This window comes from Amia ocellicauda, chromosome 13, assembly GCF_036373705.1.
Source record: "Amia ocellicauda isolate fAmiCal2 chromosome 13, fAmiCal2.hap1, whole genome shotgun sequence".
Lineage (NCBI taxonomy): Eukaryota > Metazoa > Chordata > Actinopteri > Amiiformes > Amiidae > Amia > Amia ocellicauda.
This window is the reverse complement of record NC_089862.1, coordinates 3,051,277-3,060,627: the sequence shown is the minus strand read 5'-3', so window position 1 is coordinate 3,060,627 and position 9,351 is coordinate 3,051,277. Positions and strand designations below refer to the sequence as shown.

The 9,351-nt window shown below is 34.1% G+C and overlaps 1 long non-coding RNA gene across 1 annotated transcript; it reads left to right on the top strand.

Moving 5' to 3' along the window:
• The first annotated feature begins 803 nt into the window (after window positions 1-803).
• LOC136766945 (uncharacterized) lies at window positions 804-4,366 on the top strand. Its single transcript, XR_010821789.1, has 3 exons — window positions 804-1,129; window positions 2,142-2,462; window positions 3,800-4,366. It is a non-coding gene; the product is annotated as an uncharacterized LOC136766945 (long non-coding RNA).
• The last annotated feature ends 4,985 nt before the right edge of the window (window positions 4,367-9,351 follow it).

Here is a 9,351-nt window from a genome sequence, read left to right as displayed (position 1 = left end):
GAGCGGGGGGTTGACGGCTTCAGACCGCATTTAAAAACAATACGCGGGGGGGATGTTTGGCCGCGGACCCCCTAGCACTGCCTCACGGACCCCAGTTTGGCAACCTCTGAAAGTATGACACCTGCTGGATTGCGTTTAAACACTCCATGACTACATTAATCTTCTCATTTTATACTGAGACTCGGTAGAGGAATGGTATATTGTAAAATAAACAAGTATATAACTGTAAACATGTGTTGTGTTCATTATCTTTTAAACAGTCTCTGCTTTTAGCATTTGAAGGAAATGAGGGAAGCTGTGGTTGTCATCATCTCCTCACTGACCTGCAAGTGTTCTTCCATAACTTCCACTCTCTGCATTTCTTTTTTATTTTCTAACCATTGCAGCCTGTAAATAGGAAAATGTACTGAACATTTATTTTTCTCTGATAGTAGGCCTTTTGCCCCTTCATGCTATATGAGCATTTCACATTTGGTTTTCAGAACAAATATTTCCCATAATGCTTTGAGTAGATCTATTATCACTCAAACATGTTAAGCAAAACATTGCTTTAATAATAACTATGGTATCCATGGCTTTGCCTGTGTTTATTAACAATTATGGGGGGGTCACAGAATTAGAAATTGTGGAATACAAATAATATAAACTTTATACTATTTTGTCATAGCCTTCATCTGTTGTTTTGAAGTGTGGTTAACAACTTCCTGGATTATCAAAGTTGGTGGCATCTACCTGCCTCAATCCAGTTACGTATTGTATTTTATCAACATATAAAACTGAAACCACAGAAGAAGCTTTAAATTAAAGTTCATTGGCGAGGGGCGAGTTGTAGAATTAAATTAATGTGTAATCTGAGCACGATATGTCCCGAAGACACAGTCAATTCGAAAAAAGAGAAAAGTGTGTGTGAGAGAGAGTGACTTCACAATATCTAGTTTGAGTGTCACAGGCATGCATCTCACGGTCGACTGCTTTCATGACACGACAGGAAATCTGCGACGCATTCTGCACAGTGTATGAGTATCCCACACTCAAATACTTCGAATTGTGTCGTGAATTAAAATGCGGACAATTCCACACCTTTTAATAATCGTCTGTGATTTATGCTTTGGCATTCCCATCTTTCAAAGTAGGTATCACCTTTGTTTCCTCTGTCAATGAAACCAACTTTTGTATACTTCTAGGACTGATGCTGGGTGCGTTGCTGTACTAATATAGAGGAACTGCTTGCTTTTAACAATTAGCGAAGTAACTGCCAACAGCTTTCATTTAAAAAGTGTTATGTGGTGCTCTAGAGAATATTTTGTTACTGTAGTTGATGCATTGGTTTCGATGACGGGTTTATTGTGCTAATTAATTAATTATGGGTCTTGATTGATGTTTCTCAAATTATGTTTTAAACAAAAATGATTGTTATTTAAATATTGTTATCATCAACATATTTTGCAACTGAGTTCTATTTAGATAATGGCACAACAAGTTGCACAGACCTATACTGTGATATAATGGTGGTGGGGGTGGTGTTTCTTGACCTAGTGCACCATTTCAATACAAGATATGGAACCTAAACAAATCAATGAATAACTCAATCAGAAAATGGTCTACAAAACAGCGTTTGACCTTGGCATTAACAGACGCATTGGAGAAAGTAGTTGGGGGTGCAAATACGTTTAACACACTTTCACACACAGTCACTTTCATTGTCATTTTCTCGACACGTGTAGGCTGCAAAGATTACAACCATTGATGGTAATTTCTTAATAACGTAGGAGGATTACAATCAAAACAATAGATCAAAAAACAATCCTTACGTTTTCTTGATTGCATATTTGGGGTGTTTGCCAGTATAACCCATTTCTACGCATCTGCTTTGAAAACTGTACTGTTGAAGAAAATGTCCCCCGATAACTAGAGTGCAAGGACATGTGTTTACGATGCTCAGAACAGTTACCATATTTTTACAATTTCATACCCTGATAGTCAATACGAAATTGGTAGTGCTGTTATAAACGTAATTACAGTAAGTTTCGTTTACAATGTAGTCATGTTAAAACCACTTATGCATGCTGTATCCGAAATAAGAAATGCAGTACAATTTGCTCATGTTTTTTTTTTTTCTCCCCTTTTCTCTCTATTGACAGCTAACAACGACTACGCAGCAGCTCAACAACTGGATGGCTTTCTAAACGGTTCAGTTGTAATGCCAAGCATTCCAGACAGACACGACAGAATAGGATTTTTTGAATGGTATTTTTTATCAATCGAGGGAAAGAAACCAATTGTGCAATTGTACACAAATTCTCCTGAGCCATTTATATACGGCAACTACAGTAATCGTGTGTCTGCTCTTCCCAATGGCTCTCTCATCCTCAGAGACTTGGAGATGACAGATGCAGGGATTTATGAACGAGTCGTTAACGGAAACGACACGGATCATCAATATTTTAGGCTACAAGTTGCAGGTAAATATTTAACCTTTAAAGAAACATTTTATTTTATGAAAACAGGCCCTTAAATTTTAATACCAAATAATTGACAGTTTGTTACATTGACAGTCAAGTTTCATTGTTTATAAGCTAATCACCAGTATTAGTCAATTATAATAAAATGGAAAGTAAAAATAAAAAGTAAAAAATGTATGATTAATATTGAACAAAATTAAAAATATAGGTATACTATTAATGTCGTATATGTTTCATTAATCAAAAATGGCCCTGTTGTAGTACAAATAATATATATATATATGGTTCATTTAATCGATGTTTTAACAGTGGTATTAATAGATTAATTTATATCATGAATACATTAATTGAAATTTAAATTCGATTATATTTATGTAAATATGAAAATATTATTCTGATATATATCCATGTATTGTGACACAGGGCAGAATGTTGTGGGATGTTGCAGTCAGTGACTCAGGATACATTGCAAACAGGGAATACAGTGTTGAAAACAAATTTCAAAATGTTAACATTGTTTTTCTTAGAGGAATCAATCATAAAAGGAAAAATAATAAAATAAAATAAAACAATACACTTAACTCACTCTGCCAGCCAAACGTCACACTCAGCATGCTCCAACTACAGAACTACAAAGCTAAAAAGGAAAAAGAAAAGACAATAAACCAATAACACTTTAAAATACTCAGTCAAGTCCATGTATCCTTCCTTGTACCTTTTTCATCTTCCTCAGCCTTTAAGTGTTCCAAGTCTGTATCAGTTTTCATCCCAAGAACATTTCAAAAGCTATGCAATCCTCCTTTTTAAACAGTACATCTCTACATCCTTGTTTTTTTTCCACCTACTGTTTTCAAACAATACTGAATCTGTCTAGTCTGGCTCCTTTTATGCGGGCTGTCAGCTGATAAATCAGCACCTGAGAGATAAGATGACTGTCTTATGACACAGGTTCTAGTCTGACTCTAATCTGCCCTGTAATCATGTGATGATGGTTTGTCCTGTGAGGGACTAGTGTCCTGTCCAAAGCGTAATCTGCAGAGTTCAACATGACCCTATGCAGACAAATAGAATAATAACCCCTAATTTAAAGCAGAACTTCTGCATCTATATTTTTTTAAAGGAAGTTTCAAAACCACATCTCAAAAAATAATAATAATAACAACATATTATTATTATTATTATTATTATTATTATTATTATACCTATATATTATTACCTTGTATGTACTGATTAATTTATACTTCAATTAATTTAGAAACCTTTACACTATAAATTAACACTAATATATGTCATCTATACTATGTAATGGTTCTAATGCATCTTCTCTTATGTAACAGGTGAATACATGGCGAGATCCCGTTCCACCAGAGTTCACCAGAGCAATAAGCTGGCTACTGTGTTCTTCTTGTCTTTCTTGTTTTTGTATTATTTTAAATAATAATTTCAGTTATTTTAGAAATCCAATATTATTTTAATCTAAATATGTAATTATTAGTTTGTAATATTCATTGTGGCAGGGGGATTATTTTTAGGTTGCTTTTTTAGCAATGTGGTTTGTGCAAGCCCAGCCCCTGCATTATATTACCATTGTGTGGTTTTTATTCTACACTGATGTACATCACTCTAGGATCATGCATTTGATTTACTAATATATGATTCACATTGTGATTGACTTTTTCATTGTTTCATTTATTTGAAATCAAAACTACACATGCAAAACATAAGTCTGTCAGAAAGCTGCTTACAAGGACAATAAACAAGATACAGCACATAGTTTGCCAATTATGGGCTGTGTCTTGTCTGTCCTTTTAATTATTTGAAGAATTTGTCTTTCTCACTGAAGAATACTAGATGATATATCAAATAAATTAAGCCTTCTTGCCAGTGTTAGGCAGACAGTTTAAACCATACAGAGATTGTTCTTTCTTGTATTTGTTATTGTGATTTTTACTTGCATGAAGAAGTAAAGACTATGAATTTAAAATGGTGCAATACCTTAGTAGCTTTACCCACATTCCTATGTTGTGGGTGCTGCATGAATATATGAAAAACAGAAAGTTGTGTTTTATTTTAAATGTTGTATCTGTTACTTAAGTTCCTTTAGATAGTTTGGATGGCTTTCTTCCTTATCTGGCAAATAGACTGATAGGAACTGCAGTTACTTCTAAAACATACTGGACCTGGTGTGTCTGCAAAACTGCTTCCTAAGATAAAAACAGATATTTTTAATTAATTACTATTTTACACTAATTTGCACTTGCCCTTTAAGTGAGTATGTATTTATTTTGCTGGAATTTTGTTCCTATGTAGCCCCTGTGCCAGTTAACCACAATAATTGTATTGTTTCTCATGATTTATTTATTTTCAAACACTTAAAGCTCAGTATATATAATTGAAATAATGCCTACACAGGCCTTTGGCCTCCTTTAGCTTCAAAATGTGAGGATGTTAACAGGAAGAATGAATAGGACTCCACCCATAAACATTTTGCTTATTTGTTTATTTTAACCACACGGGACCAGAGACGTTTGCCAAGTTTAACATCTGTGATCTGAAAAGTCACCCTATTGCCAGATTCTAATTGTGTTTTCTTATTTCATGAGTAAGTAAATTACCATTCAAAATGCATATGTAGTACAATATAAGCCTGTAAAATATTGTTACATTATTGGTAAACTGATATGAAATGTATGGCAAGCTACTATTTTTTAACTAAACTTGTGTAAACAATATAATTATTAGTAGAAACACAAATATTTTACTGGGGTAGGTACTGGCAGATCTTTTTCTTCACAGGAAGAAGAAGAAAAATGAAAACCAAGCTGCAACTGGTGCAGGCAAAAGGGAGGATTCCAGGGTCAAGTGACTTACAGGAACAGCAGAATAATATGACACTTACTGTAGGTTTATTGTTTACTTGTTATACTCCAACTCCACCACACCTCAACCTTGAGAAAAGCAGCTACCCACTAACATCAGTACAGCATTATTCTTCACCCACTTTCTAGAGCATCCGTAATGCTCACCTGGTCAGACTGCACTGTAGGTCTTACATCCTACTCATACCTTGCAACTGTTGATTACTTCTGCAGTGGCTAGTTTTTTTCTTATTTTTTGCAGTCCAATATTTGAAAACATAACAATTGTCAGTTTGTATGAACCCAGTGTTCTTTGCTGTGCACCCTTTACCACTGCATTAAGTATACAATATACTAGTTGTGCATATATTTATATAGCATATACATACACATAATACAACAGTGTTTGAACAGGAAAAGTATGTCAATTTTATAACTTCACACGTGAATACTTCATCCTTTGATATATCAATTAGTACTATTTCAAGCTGGGTGTAGTTCTGGCTCAAAGTTAGGTATTCTCTAGGACAGTGGTTCTCAAATTTTTTTTTAGGGAAGGCACACCCACACACTTGGAATTATCCTGAGGCACACCACATTATATAATCAAAGATTTTATTGGTTTTGTATTGCTAATTGTACATAGGCAATCAGTGCACCATGCATTCCCTACAGGCAAATCATTAATGACAAAAATACAAAATAGGCCTACCATTATAACTTATCGGTCCAATTGCAATGGCCAGTCTGAAACCAATTGAGGTTTAGACTAGATTTTTAGAACAGATTTTCTGTGCAATTGCACCATTTTGTTTCAAGATAAACAATGTATCCATGTTCTTGACTAAAGACTGACTAAAATGTAACAAGCGACAATCTTAAACACTGCAATGACCACTCCTATTCAAATTGAGAAAGAAATACCATAACACAGCTGAATTAAGCTAATATAGCATTGCATTCATTTTACATTATTAAAGTATTAATTCAAATTAAAACTAGTTTAACCTTATTTTTCTAACTAGGCATTATATAAGCCAAGAAAAATCGTGTCAGAAAGCTCAAAACTGAAACCACTGTCTTTAACACGGTAAACATATATATAGTTAAAATAAATTATTTAAATGTAATAAATTAAAAACAATTAGTTGACAATACTGTGTCTACTGCTATTCATAGTCTGTTGTGAAAAGTAAAAAATAAATTAAAAAATCAGTGCGATACCTGTGCCTGTTTTGTGGCACAGAGGTGGTTTACTCCTTGGGGGAATTGTTAACAGTGACACTGAGCTCTTGTTCCTCAGATTGCAGGCGCTCTTTGTTTGATCTTGATGTTTTGAGAGCTTGTTTGCTCACCTGTAACATTTTGGTTATTTTCAATAGTGATGTGTTGTTGTGGAGCTTTCCCACTTATTCAGCTGCATGCCAGTTCCTTAGAGGCTGGCTGACATAATTTCCTTTCAGACCTTATATATAAAATAAATGCCAACCTAAAGTATGAAGAATTATACATTTCTAAAAAGTGAAGTCTCTTACGATTATAATAAAATCAATGCGTTAATTAATGTTGGGGGGTGTGGGGAGACTTATTTTGATTGCAAACGACGTTGTAAGTCTCTCTCTCACACACACACACACATTACATTATTTTTAAATTATTTGTCATTTAGCAGACGCTCTTATCCAGGGCGAATTACATTCGTACCCATTTATACAGCTGGGCATTTTACAGGAGCAATTTAAGTGAAGTTCCTTAAATTGCTCCAGTTTAAACTGCCCCATATGGGATTTGAACCCACAAAAGTGTAATTTATTTACAATGTAAGTTAAAAGTATTGCAATGCAAATCATAGCCAAAACACTTACGATGTGGGATTTGAAATAATTTAATAAATATCGGGTATAGTTTTAGTTTTATCCAACATTGTGTGAGAGGTCCGTTTTCATACTTTACCGTTTTCTTTTTCTTTTTCGCTATGATCTCCAGGCAACTGCTGATATGTAGTCAACGTCATCGGCAAACATTTACCGTAATGTCTTTATTTATGTGAATTTTGAAAAACGATTTTAATTTTCTTTTAGTAAAATTGCGCTTCTATTCTACGGTATACTGTAATCTGCATAACGAGAATACACACTAACCGAACCATACTCAAATGTAGCGTTGCTTTAAAAAATACTTTCTATTAGTTTAGATGGTTTTAGTAAAACATGTTGTATTGGTTTATAAGCCCTATGTTTGTCTACATTTTATTAGCTAATTTTAGTTTACTATTTAAAACTTGAATGGGGGTTTAATTTAAATGTAACGTTAGCTAATAGCAGTGTTATTTTCTCCTGCATCCGTCCTACGGAACACCACTGTTCCGCCGAACACCGGTTGAGAAACACTGCTCTAGGATATGTGGTATGGTATGCAAAAATGTATAGGGCAGCAGCAGGCACAGGCATAATAGATCAGAATCTTTGACCTTTTTTGGGGGTTTCTCTGGCGATCCAAGTGCAAATTAGCTCAAGACTATGTGATGTGATTTTAACATCTTGACAACCAACTTTTGGCCAGTCAAAAGTTAGAATATCATAACAACAACAATAATGATTATAAAGGGGAGAGTGAATAAACAAATGTATACAGAAATTTAGTCAGAATTTCTTAAACAAGCGTGTTGTAAATTTAGAGAAAGGCCACATCATGATTTAGTTTATAGGAAATAATCATATTTGTTAACAAGGTGCCAGGAAGTGATTTCTCAAAGAGAGACTCTTATTTTACAGAGAACTTGACTTGGAAACATTACTTTCTTTTGGGGAGTGATGTTTCTTCTGCAAGTATTTACAGTATTTCTGCAAGCAGAAGAATACTGCTGCATTTAGATCAGTTCCAGAAATAACAATAATCACTCTTGACATGTAACAATATATTTAAGTACAGTATATCAAACAGTTAATAGCTTTTGCAAAATGTATGGTTCGGGTAGCCAAAAATCGAAATGCCTTGTTTAGTTTTGTTTAAGATTGCATGTATTTAATATATTGGAGTGACTCCAAAGCAAAATACCTATGAACCCAGACTTTTAGAAATGTGTGGAAGTTGGAAGTCAATTGTTCAATTAATAGCTGGGTTCACAGGATGTAGAGGAAGGTCAGTACTAGATAACACTGTCTGGTAGTTAGAAAGAACCCTGGCAGTCTTCTTATTATTTATCTGCAAAAAGCTGAGGTTTGTAAAACATCACACCGTACCTGAAAAAAAATATTCAAAAAATACAATCAAACAATAAACTACTTATAACAAAAATAAATGCATCATTGGCATAGAGATGGATATTTAAACCATGCTAATGAACAGTCTAACTCAGGGAGTTAATACATTCCGATAAATAAAGGAAGCTGTAGAATTCTAGTATTTTTCTTAAATTCATCTGCATAAAAAGTAATTCTGGGAGATTATAGACCTTCCCTTTACACAGTAAGATATTTTTATGTGTACAACAAACTCCTTGACTGACAGAACTCCATGTACATTCCAATCTTTGGCTCACTTGCTTCATGGTGCCCAAATGGTTATTATAGTGTAGTGAGCTACATACACAACAGACAGAAAGACTCCAAACATTCATTTATGTTTATCCAGAGGGCACTTGTTTGGTACTCGGATGTTTATTTCTGCTTGTGGTGAATCAAAGCCTGACAGCATTTCAGCAATTGTCTTTTGCAAGGAAAGCCCCCAGAATTTGTGCAGTTCAGTACTGGGAAACAAAAAGCTTATAACTTCTTGAAAGTGACTGATGGCATCATAAATATTTGTCACACCTGTATTTACTACCATTATATATATATATACAATTAAAGCCTGCCAGTGTGTGTGTGTGTGTGTGTGTATATATATATATATATAAATATACAGTATATACACTGGCAGGCTTTATGTGCCAACATGAAGAATTTTAAAGAAATGCAAGGAAGGAAGAATCAGCATGAACTCTTGTTTCATACTTCCTCAAAATAAAATACAATATAACATTTTTCTGC